Source organism: Babylonia areolata, chromosome 20 (assembly GCF_041734735.1).
Source record: "Babylonia areolata isolate BAREFJ2019XMU chromosome 20, ASM4173473v1, whole genome shotgun sequence".
Lineage (NCBI taxonomy): Eukaryota > Metazoa > Mollusca > Gastropoda > Neogastropoda > Buccinidae > Babylonia > Babylonia areolata.
The window spans coordinates 34,467,839-34,480,338 of record NC_134895.1 but is presented as its reverse complement, the minus strand read 5'-3'; the positions used below and the strand labels follow the sequence as shown (position 1 = coordinate 34,480,338).

The 12,500-nt window shown below is 47.3% G+C and overlaps 1 protein-coding gene and 1 long non-coding RNA gene across 2 annotated transcripts in view; one reads left to right on the top strand and one right to left on the bottom strand.

The window, feature by feature from the left end:
* LOC143294910 (trafficking protein particle complex subunit 13-like) overlaps positions 1-12,500 on the bottom strand; it is an 87,288-nt gene that overhangs the window by 66,668 nt on the left and 8,120 nt on the right. The gene's annotated exons all lie outside the window — the stretch shown is intronic.
* LOC143294912 (uncharacterized) overlaps positions 2,827-12,500 on the top strand; it is a 225,468-nt gene continuing 215,794 nt past the window's right edge. Inside the window, exon 1 of the long non-coding RNA XR_013056966.1 lies at positions 2,827-3,243. This is a non-coding gene — a long non-coding RNA (uncharacterized LOC143294912). The remainder of the gene's footprint in view (positions 3,244-12,500) is intronic.

The following is a 12,500-nucleotide window of genomic DNA, read 5'->3' as shown; positions in this document are numbered from 1 at the left end:
CTCGTCCCTAAACTCTGTGCAGAGTCTTTGGGGCGCCACAATGAAGACCTTCAAGTCAGTCGGATATGTGTCAAAGCCTGAGTCTCTGGAAATGGCTTCTCTCGTCCATCCTGCAGCGTTGTCAATCCGGCGTCTCTTTGTCTGTCTCAGTCCCCTCTGTCTCCCTCCCTCCCTCCCTTCACAGTTCCCTTGAGGTTATAGTTTTAGCAAGGTCGTTGGATCTTGCTTACATGGTCCATACCTTCGTAGGTTTCATTTCTTAACTGATGCAGCAGATCGTCTTAACGTAACCGTACTGGAAGCGAACGAAATAGCCTGGGACTAAACTGTCCTAGGGTGGTGGTGGTGGTGGTGAAAAACTTGGCGAGGAGCAGTCAACAGCAAAAAAAGTTCAGGAACACAGGGTTCGGTACACGGGATACGGTTTCCAACAAACGAGGCCAACGCACGGGTTGCCCCCCCTTTACCTGCCCTTGCCTGTTGCCTGTGCACTGCTGCAACTGCAAGCCAGGGGAGCAAAGACACAACATCAGGGGGGCCTACTACCCTTTCTTCTCCCATTGGTGGAGGTGTGCAACCGCCTCGAAGCGCCAAAAACGCCGTGCACGTGCTCAACTACCCCCCCCCCCTCCCCTCCCCCGCCCCCCACCGCCCCCCCCCCACCCCACCCTCCCACCACACACGAACACACACACACACACGTTCTCACAACCTGCTGCTGAGAAAAGCCCCAGTGCCTGTGCGATGGTGTCGGTGCTTGGAGCGGTGCTAAATCCTTTGTTCATCGATCTTTGATGTCAGTACCCGCAGCCACCAGACGAGACTTAAAATGACGAATGATCCGTCAATGGTCGAAATCGTCTTTGTGTGCCGGTTACCTTGGTGATAATGCTGGCCTGGCTCACGTGTGTGTGAGTGTGTTGGGTGTCGCATTGAAAGTGTCCAGAAACCGTGTTCCTATCCAGCATGAAGCGGTTGTGTTAGTTATTTCGGAAGGTTCTCATATTTTTTGTTTTCACTTTTGTTTTTCCAACACTGGCATTATACTCAGTGTTGGATGACTGGAATACGCAATAATCTGTTTGTCAATGACGTAACAATGATAATGTTTACAGAATAATCAACACTTGGAGGCAGCACGTGATATTCTCTAATCAGATGTCTGTTATTTGTTGCGCCGTGATTTTTTTTCTCCCCCTCTAACTCGTGTTGTCAAAATCATAAAGCTTCACGAATATCAAATCATCATCATCAAATTTACAAGTCCCACTGCTGATAACGTCCAGTGATATTAGTGTTGTTGTTTGTTTATTTTTTTGTAAACTCCGCATAATTTTGATTCGAAACACAGCGTCCTTCACCAACAAAAAGCAATACGATGACCAGTGTTCTGTAATTTATTTTTTGCGACAAAAGGACAGATGTTCTAGGACACTGTAAGGAAAGAGATACTTTGAGCGATGCTTTCGTATCACGACGAAGGAAAGGTATGAAAAAAAAAATCCTTCATCATTGTACTGCAGTAACTCCTCGGAATGATGTGATGGGTGTCACTAGAGAGACCACCAACCAACAGCAGAAGCAGGCGGCAGTTGGGTGAAACGGTCGTTTTACGATATTGTCAACATTTTCAACTTAAACTTTGACTGATCTAGACGAAGGTCGTTTGATCTTTTTTAACATTTTCTTTAATTGACCTTGTAACAATACTTTGGGTTCGCTTCGACTGGTGTGTTTAGAACCAACGGGTGTTGAGCCCTGACAACTGCCTCTACGATCGGGTGGGCAATGAGCGACCTGATTTGATGCAGTTCCATCCACGTTCAGGTGGTCCAAGAACACAGCATCTGGCATATCCTGGAAACCCCACCACCACCCACCCCCACCCCTGCTCCCCGCTTCCCTGCCCTTTTTCTTGCCTTTGATGATTCCACTCTCTGCCGGACCACCAACAGCAGCTGACCTTTGTCGCAGATCCTGGCACCGGAAAGGCAGCTTTCCGCCACAAGCCCTTTGCTGCCAGTCGGACAGCACGTGGTATCCGGAACTGGCGGCGTGTACCTTGCTGTGGAGACTGGTCCGTGCTGTGTGACTGTGTGTGTTGGTATGTGGATACTGCTGCCTCGCTCGTAGCGTGGAAGTTGTGGTGGTAGTGTCCAATTTTTTTTTGGCGCCCCCCCCCCCCCTTTTTTTTTTCCAATCGGTTATTAGCACCTACTTGTGGAGCCCGGTCTTTTTTCTTTTCTTTTTTTCAACTTTTGTCGCATCACGAATGTTGTACTTGTTCAGAGTTGAGACTGATGGATTGGAAGTGTTCACGTGGCGCTGTGTGACCTGATGACTCGGTTTGACTCTGGTTCCACGTTGTTGTATCGTTTTTGTGTTGTTGTTTTTTTTGTTGTTGTTGTTGTTGTTTTTAAGCAGATGCGGTGTGGCGTATATGGATCAGTCCGCACGCTTTGATTTGACACCTCCTCGAACCCGAAACCGAATCGTGATGTATATCCAATAAGAAAGAAAAGAAAAAGTGATGACGATGGCATATGAACGAAATTTAAGTGAGAAAAATAAAACGCAACGTGTGCAGTAACTTTTGCCCCCCCCCCCCTCCCCCTTCCCAACAGGCACACTTTCAGCCCGAAGCTGCCGAAAAATACACCTCCCCCCCCTCCTCTCCCCGACTTAGTACACGGGAAGATAAACGTTACAGAGATGTAGACCAAGAAAATGTCCTCTTGTTTAAAGATAAAACATCACGATAATTGTTCTCAAGTTTCTGTCGTCATTATGCCTTTGAAACTGCACTGTCAAATGTGGAAGGACAAGTGTTACTTTCAACGACACAAAAACACGACCTTCGAAGAATGTCAAAGCTGTGATTTTGGAGCAATTTTAGGGAGTGGTTTACAATTCAAGATTGTACTGGTGTTAGCAGGTGAATGAAGAACCGGTGCTTCATATCCTAGTTAGGAGAACGCGTATTTCGTTATGATTTTGCAACGCTTTCCACGTAACAATTAAAGCATGTACATGTAAATATTGTCTGCCAACTATTTTGTGGTCTATATAGACGATTCGCAATATATTCCGCTTTCATCATACTCAAGTAAAAAAAAAAAAAAAAATCCGTGTCGGTTTCAAGGTGTCCTGGATTATAAAACTACAAGTGTGTGAAGCGAAGCCAGTTTCTCTTTCTGGATATATCATTATCGTCATCAAGTGTGTTACCATCATTTCCTTGAGGTAAGTACGCTGCTTTATGTGCTTGCAAAGACATCATGTATCGCTTGATTACGTGTGGTGTGTGTGTGTGTGTGTGTGTGTGTGTGTGTGTGTGTGTGTGTGTGTGTGTGTGTGTGTGTTTGTGTGTGTGTGGGTGTGTGTCTGTGTCCGCGCGCGAGTGTGCACTGCATTGCATTGGTTTCCGTGATGACACAGCACACAGTATATACGTGTGTGTGTGTGTGTGTGCGTATGTGTGTGTGTGCGTGCGTACGTGCGCGCGCGCGCGTGTGTGAAAGAGAGAGAGAGAGAGAGGGCAAAATTAATGGTTCGATTGCGTAGAGGCTTGTGACCCACAGCAAACTTAATATAAAAAAAAACATGATAAAAACCTTAATAAGGACAATCAAAAAGCTAATCTTTACACACACACACACACACACAAACACACACACACACACACACACACACACACACACACACACACAAACACAAACAAACAAACAAACACACGCACAGATAGAGAGAGAGAGTGAGTGAGAGAGTGAGAGAAAAACGGAATGGAAGCAGTAGAGGTGCGGAAGAGTGACAGAAGGATGAAAAGGATCCGTCAGCAGAGATAGGCTGTCCATCCTCACACTGACATCATCATTATGACTAGCCTGAAGCAATGCTGCAGTTATTCAATGAGCCAGATTGATATCAACATCATGCTGACTATAATCATTATCATCATGACGCTGGAAGCCTTCAACACAGCCGTTATGGGCAGGATTTTTCTGTCTTCTTTTTTCAAAAATTTTTTTTTATTCATTCATTTCATTTTTATTACAACTATATGCACGATTTTTCAGATCTTGCCTCCAAAACACGCCTGTAAAAATAGATATATTTTTATGGATGTCTAGATGTTGGCGTTTGGTGTGGTATGGTGTGGTGGTGGTGGTGGTGGTGGTGGTGGTGGCGGTGTGTGTGTGTGTGTGTGTGTGTGTGTGTGTGTGTGTGTGTGTGTGTGTGTGTGTGTGCATGTGTGTGCATGTGTGTGGACTTTGTTACGGACACACTGGGTTTGCATTGTTCGTAAGTATTAACCGATATTAATTTGAATTATCTAATATTCAAGTATTAATTATAGGGCTATGTGGTGCTCTTTTTCCCAACGATTTTTTTTCCTCCATATTGGTGTTGATTGTTTTCGCTCTGGGTCCCTGTCCAAGGAGATAAATCGCTTTGTAGATGTCCATTAATGCTACAATTCCTACTACTACTACTACTACTGGTAATAACTAGCAGTACTAGTACAACTACTCCAGTCATTAGCCGATCCAGCTCAAATTTCCCACTCTGCAAAGATATATTGTGTTGTCGATTAGAAGAAAATTTCAAACCGGTCCGATCGAGCGAGCGCTGTCGGGGCACGTACAAGCAGACAGACACACTGACTGAATAATAAACAGACTAAGTGATACCTACAGAACCCTTAGTACACCCCACCCCCAAACTCCCCCTAGCCCCCCCCCGGCCCCCTCCTGCCCCCTTAATATCAGGCACGGGTCATTGCCGAAGCATTAGCACGGGGAGGGGAGGGGAGGCGGGGATTACACAAGCACCATTTGAGCGATTGCTGTTAGTCTTATCTACTGCGAAGCGCACTGAACAGAGCGAGAGAGAGAAAGAGAGACAAGCAACACTACGTTTAATTTAACAGCATCGGTTTGACCACGGAAGAGCACCAACCACTTTGCTTATGAACTCATCTGCTCTCTGTGTCTGTCTGTCTGTCTGCCTGCCTGTTTGTCTGTCTGTCTTGTCTGTCCGTCTGTCCCTCCTTCTCTTTCTCTTTCTGTGGTGCGTGAGTTAACAGCATCTGTATGACCAGGAAGATCGCCACTTCCCTTACGTACTCGCCTGCTCTCTCTCTCTCTCTCTCTCTCTCCCATCCCTCTGTGATGTGTGTGTGTGTGCTTGCCTGTGTGCATCCCCCCCCCCACCCCCACGCCCCCACCATCCCCCACTGTCCTACTCCCACCATCCCCCCACCATCCCCCCCCACACCCCCCCTCCCAACCATCCACCACTGTCCTACTCCCACCATCCCCACCCACCATCCCCCCCACCCCACCCCACCCCCCCACCATCCCCCACTGTCCTACTCCCACCATCCCCACCACCCCACTGTCCTACTCCCACCATCCCCCCCACCATCCCCCCACCACCACCCCCACCATCCTACTCCCACCATCCCCCCCCCACCAACCACCACTGTCCTACTCCCACCATCCCCCCCCAACATCCCCCCACAGTCTTACTATCACCATCCCCCCTCCAACCATCCCCCTCCACCATCCCCCACTGTCCTACTCCCACCATCCCCAACAACATCCCCCCCCCACCACCACCACCCCCCTACCATCCTACTCCCACCATCCCCCCCACCACCCACCACCATCCCCCACTGTCCTACTCCCAGCATCCCCCCTCCACCATCCCCCACTGTCCTACTCCCACTGTCTTACTCCCCCCCCCCCACCACCACACACCATCCCCCCCCCCACTGTCCTACTCCCACCATCCCCCCACCACAATCCTACTCCCACCATCCCCCCACCACAATCCTACTCCCACCATCCCCCCAGGCCCCCCCCACCCACCGCACCATCCCCCCCCACTGTCCTACTCTCCCTCTCACCATCCCCCCCCTTGTCCTACTCTCCCTCCCACCATCCTAATACCCATCCCATTTTCCCCCCTCGTCCTATTTGCCCTTCCCCTATGTTAACCCCCCTACTCTATCTCCACCCACCATGCCCCTCCACCCCTATGTCCCTAGGTCCTCACCCCCACCCCCCACCTTCTACTCTCCTGTCTGACCTAGCACACACTTCTCACACACACAAAATAAAAATAAAAATAAAAATAAAATAATGAAAGGGAAGAAAGACCACACATTTTCCTCCAAAGAACAGAGGAGTAGAGTTATTGGGTGTGATCCCCGCAGAGATCGCCTAACTCAAAGCTAGTTTTTTGCAGACATTTTCCCGCTACAATGCCACCCAACCAAACTAAAATGCCCATAATGTCCTGGTGTATCCACTTTAGCTAATTTTAGCGCATTTCATATTTCAATTCTTTTCATTTCCCGAGATTTTACTGCCTTACCAATGATACTAAAGCCCTATATTCATTTCATACAATGTTCTTGCATAATTTGATATGGCATGATTACCATGTTTTCTTGGTTTTTCACCCTTTTACAAAAGCAAATCTTACATAATTATCTTACAAACACAAGACGTTACATGACAAAAAGATAAGGTGTGATACATCACTAAAATTACTCAGCTGCTCTCAGCGTGTATACTCATTAGCAAACAATGCTTTACCATCGTGTCAAACTGCATGTGAATCGGAGAAATCAAATGATTATGTCGTTTGGGTAAAAAAGCCAATGGGTTTAGTTGGAAATTACTGCCCTTTGATTAACAGAGGGAACATCCCAGCATCCCCCCTCCACCATCCCCCCCCACCATCCCCCACTGTCCTACTCCCACTGTCTTACTCCCACCATCCCCCCCCCACCCCCCCACCATCCTACTCCCACCTTCACTATTCAACAATCGACTGAGTCATATCCGTCCATCACCACCCCACCTTCCTGTCTTTCTCTGTCTTATTAATCATCAAGATCAAAATATAATCTGCTCAGTCTTTAGGATAGCGTCTTATCCTGCACGGAATTGAACACATCTAATCATCAGTGGCTTAAAAAGACGTACACACATAAATAAACAAATATAAATCTATCTCCATGCCTCCCTCACCCCTCTCCTCTCTTGGAGTGTGTGTGTGTGTGTGTGTGTGTGTGTGTGTGTGTGTGTGTGTGTGTGTGTGTGTGTGTGTGTTGAAGTCACTTATTATTCAATCCAGTGCATGACAGGACTTTATCCTTAAGACAGAACAGATTACACTTTGATCATGATGAAGAATTAGACAGAGACAGGAGGGTGGTGTGGAGAGGGAAAGAAATAACTCAGTCAGTTGTCGAATATTGGCAGTAAGGGGAGTGAAGGTGGATGTTCCCTCTGTTAGGCAAAGGCCAGTAATTTCCGACCAAATAATTGGGTTTTTTTTCCCCATAACGACATAATCCATTGATTTCTCTGCTTTGCATGCAGTTTAACACAAATCAAAAGCATTGTTTGCTAATGAGTATACACACTGAGAGCAATTGAGTAACTTTACTGATGCATCACACCTTATCATTTTGTCATGTAACGTCTTGTGTTTGTGAGATAATTATGTAAGATTTGCTTTTGTAAAAGGGTGAAAAACCAAGAAAACATGGTAATCATGCCATATCAAATTATGCAAGAACATTGTATGAAATGAATATAGGGCTTTAGTATCATTGGTAAGGTAGTAAAATCTCGGGAAATGAAAAGAATTGAAATATGAAATGCGCTAAAATTAACTAAAGTGGATACACCAGGACATTATGGGCATTTTAGTTTGGTTGGGTGGCATTGTAGCGGGAAAATGTCTGCAAAAACTAGCTTTGAGTTAGGCGATCTCTGCGGGGATCACACCCAATAACTCTACTCCTCTGTTCTTTGGAGGAAAATGTGTGGTCTTTCTTCCCTTTCATTATTTTATTTTTATTTTTATTTTTTGTGTTTGTGTGAGAAGTGTGTGCTAGGTCAGACAGGAGAGTAGAAGGTGGGGGGGTGGGGGTGAGTAGGACATAGGGGTGGAGGGGCATGGTGGGTGGAGATGCAGGGCAGTGGGGTGGAGAGAGAGTAGGGGGGTTAAAATAGGGGCAGGGCAAATAGGACGAGGGGGGACATAGGTAAAGGGGGGAAAATGGGATGGGTAGTAGGATGGGGGGGGGGGTGGGGGGTGATGCAAGGGAGAGTAAGACAGGGGGGGGAGGTGGAAGGGAGAGTAGGGGATGGGTGGGGGGGGATGGTTGGGGGGATGGTGGGAGTAGGACGGGGGGGGGGGGATGGTGGGAGGAGGACAGTGGGGGATGGAGGTGGGGGGGATGGTGGGAGGACAGTGGGTGGTGGGGGGGATGGTGGAAGTAGGACAGTGGGCGATGGTGGTGGGGGTGGGAGTGGGGGATGGTGGGTGGGGGGATGGTGGGAGTAGGACAGTGGGGATGGGTGGTGGTGGGAGTAGGACAGTGGGGGATGGTGGGAGTAGGACGGGGGGGGGTGAGGGGGGGGAGATGGTGGGAGTAGGACTACTCCTCTGTTCTTTGGTAAAGGGTGGAGATTTTTAGGATCTCCCAGGTCAACACATGTGCAGACCTGCTGGTGCCTGAACCCCCTTCGTGTGTATATGCAAGCAGAAGATCAAATACGCACGTTAAAGATCCTGTAATCCATGTCAGCGTTTGGTGGGTTATGGAAACAAGAACATACCCAGCATGCACACCCCCGAAAACGTAGTATGGCTGCCTGCATGGTGGGGTAAAAACGGTCATGCACGTAAGGGCCCACTGGTGTGCATACGGGTGAACGTGGGAGTTGCCCACGAACGCAGAAGAAGAAGAAGTAATCATGTGGAGAAGATGCGACACGAAGAAAACAAGACGCCTTGTGACTAAGTGCACCAAGCTCGTTCGTTCCTTTATCTATTTATAGTCATAGTATTAGTAGTTGTATTTTCATGTATTTATCTTCTTTTTTTTCTTTTTTTTAATTATTTTTTATTTTTTATTTCATTTTATTTTATTCTTTTGTTATTTCATTTTTTTTTCTCGAGGCCTGACTAAGCGCGTTGGGTTACGCTGCTGGTCAGGCACCTGCTTGGCAGATGTGGTGTAGCGTATATGGATTTGACCGAACGCAGTGACGCCTCCTTGAGCTACTTATACTGATACTGATATTAGACTGAAAATAAATGATATTATTATTATTATTTGGATTATTATCATTTCTCTCATCACGAAGCTCTTTTTTTAATATCAAACAACCAATCAAATGAATAAACGGATGAATTAATAAATTGAGAAAATCTCAATCACGATAAACTGAAGTTGCAATATTGTAACTTTTCTCTCTTTCTTTTTTTCCTTTCTTTCTTTCTTTCTTTTGCGCCAGTACCTTTTAAAACAAGTATGTGCTTGCATTCTGCAGCTACTGGTATTTTTTGGTTTCTTAAATTGCACACCTTTGGTTGTGAAGGAACATGAATTTGAGACCAAACGTCAGCATATGCGTGTTTGTGTTATAAAGCAATAATAATTTGGATTCTGGAACCAAAAGTATCTTGTTTTATCATGTTCTCGGGTTCAGAATCGATTCGGCAGTATTGGGTACAAAAACAATGTTGTGTTCGTGGCCAGAAAAAAACCCAAACAACTTGTGTTCGGGAACCAAGCCAGTTTCTATGCCGAGTGTTAAAACAATCAGCGTGTTTATGTTCTGAGGCAACATCTGTTGCAGTTCTAAGATGACGTGTGTGTGTGTGTGTTGTAATCTGAAGCAATATTTGTCTTCGGATTTTTCCGCAACACGTCTTTGGTGGTGTAAAGCCACGTGTACCTGGGTCATGTAGCATCTTGTGTTTCGGGAGGTCTCAAAGGCTGATCAGTACGTTGGGTTTTGCAAGCAAGGTCAGCCAAGTGCTTCTTTTTCCCAACAGATGTGGTATAGCATATATGAACCTGTCACCTTCTGGAAAGTGGAATTGTTTTGGGGGGGGGGGGGGGGGTACTGAAACTTTTGTGGGGTTTTCTAGGGTACCTTGACCTCAATCCGTCCGTTCACATGCGATGATATTACCTCTGCGTTTCTTTGGTGAACGTTGTTTTTTTTCCCTCCAAAGCATGGTAGCTAAGGGAAACTTTCATCACTCCAATTCACCTGTCTGAGATTTAGAGAGGTTTATAATTAGACATCATGCTTTTTGTTTGCTTAGTCAGAATCAAGGATAAAGACAGTTCACCCTTTAACCCCTTTTGGGGCATATGGAATATGAAGGAACATCATTGTTATCTTACACCAAAATCAAAACTTTAACAGACTTAAACACAAGAAATTGGTAATTAAAACAAGTATCTCTTTCCCCCAGTTCAATAAATTTCCCACTTCCATGTCTTCAACCAACTAGCAAATATGAAAAAAAACTTTTCAGATTAAAACTTCGCGATGAAAAGAAGTGATATAGAAGATCAGAAAACTTCGGCCATTCCATGAAAGAATAAAACTCGTCTCCAATCACATCCATATTGCAGTTACTACGAAAAACGTTATTTATATGTGTCAGACTGCAAATATTTGCCTATCCGTCTCGTATACGATAGAACTTTTGTTTTTCAAAGAACAAGCTGAAAAGATGTTCAATATTCCTGATGCAAAATTCAAAAACTTTATTACATAAAGATAAAGATTAGAGAGAGAACGAGAGAGAGAGACAGACAGAGAGAGACAGAGACAGAGACACACAGAGACAGAGAGAGATAGAGACAGAGAGACCGAACCAGAGAGAGAACCATCCTGCGTGCTAGACACACAAAGAGGACAAAGTACTTCTGAACACTACTATATCTCATTCCGTCGCTTCTACAATTTCTCCCAAGCGAGGTAATGTGGTCTTTTAGTTCAACAGTCTCCTGGCCACTGTCTTTTTTTTTTTTTTTAGACGAAGAGAGGGGAATCAGAAGTGGAGAAAGCGAGACTGAAGCGGGGTCTGTAGGAGGGCGGGGACGGGGGAGGGGAGACAGAAAGAGAGAGAGAAGGGGAGAGAGAGAAAAAAAGGGGAGAGGATAGACAGAAGGAGAGAAAAGGGAGAGAGAGAAGGGGAGAAAGAGAGAGTGAAGAGGGAAAGTGGAGACGGGGAGACAGGAGACAGAAGGGGAGAGAGGAGAGAGAGGGAGACCGAAGGAGAGAGAGGAAAACATGAGAGGAGAGAGGGGGAGACAAAAGGGGAGAGAGAGAGGGAGGGAGACAGAAGGGGAGCGAGGGAGACAGAAGGAGAGAGAGGGAGACAAAAGGGAGAGAGGAGAGAGAGGGAGACAGAAGGGGAGCGAGGGAGACAGAAGGAGAGAGAGGGAGACAAAAGGGAGAGAGGAGAGAGAGGGAGACAGAAGGGGAGCGAGGGAGACAGAAGGAGAGAGAGGGAGACAGAAGGAGAGAGAGATGGAGACAGAAGGAGAGAGAGGGAGACAGAAGGAGACGAAGATGGAGACAGAAGGGGAGAGAGGAGAGAGAGGGAGACAGAAGGAGAGAGAGAGGGAGACAGAAGGGGAGCGAGGGAGACAGAAGGGGAGAGAGAGGGAGACAGAAGGGGAGAGAGTGGGAAACAGAAGGGGAGAGAGTGGGAGACAGAAGGGGAGAGAGTGGGAAACAGAAGGGGAGAGAGTGGGAGACAGAAGGGGAGAGAGTGGGAAACAGAAGGGGAGAGAGAGGGAGACAGAAGGGGAGAGAGGGAGACAGAAGGAGAGAGAGGAGAGAGAGGGAGAAAGAAGGGGAGAGAGAGGCAGACAGAAGGAAAGAGAGGAAAGACAGGGAGACATAAGGAGAGAGAGAGGAGAAAGAAGGAGACAGAAGGTGAGAGAGAGGGAGACAGAAGGGGAGAAAGAGGAAGACAGAAGGAGAGAGAGGAGAGAGAGGGAGACAGAAGGGGAGAGAGGGAGACAGAAGGAGAGAGAGGAGAGAGAGAGAGAGAGACAGAAGGGGAGAGAGGGAGACAGAAGGAGAGAGAGGAGAGAGAGGGAGACAGAAGGGGAGAGAGGGAGACAGAAGGGGAGAGAGGAGAGAGAGGGAGACAGAAGGGGAGAGAGGTGAGAGAGAGAGACAGAACGGGAGAGAGGAGAGAGAGGGAGACAGAACGGGAGAGAGGTGAGAGAGAGAGACAGAAGGGGAGAGAGGAGAGAGAGGGAGACAGAAGGGGAGAGAGGTGAGAGAGAGACAGAACGGGAGAGAGGAGAGAGAGGGAGACAGAAGGGGAGAGAGAGGGAGAGAGAGAGAGAGGGGGGAAACAGAAGGGGAGAGAGGAGAGAGAGGGAACAGAAGGGGAGAGAGAGGGAGACAGAAGGAGAGAGAGGGAGACAGAAGGAGAGAGAGGAGAGAGAGGGAGACAGAAGGGGAGAGAGGAGAGAGAGGGAGACAGAAGGGGGGAGAGAGGGAGACAGAAGGGGAGCGAGGGAGACAGAAGGAGAGAGATGGAGACAGAAGGGGAGAGAGGAGAGAGAGGGAGACAGAAGGGGAGAGAGGAGAGAGAGGGAGACAGAAGGGGGGAGAGAGGGAGACAGAAGGGGAGCGAGGGAGACA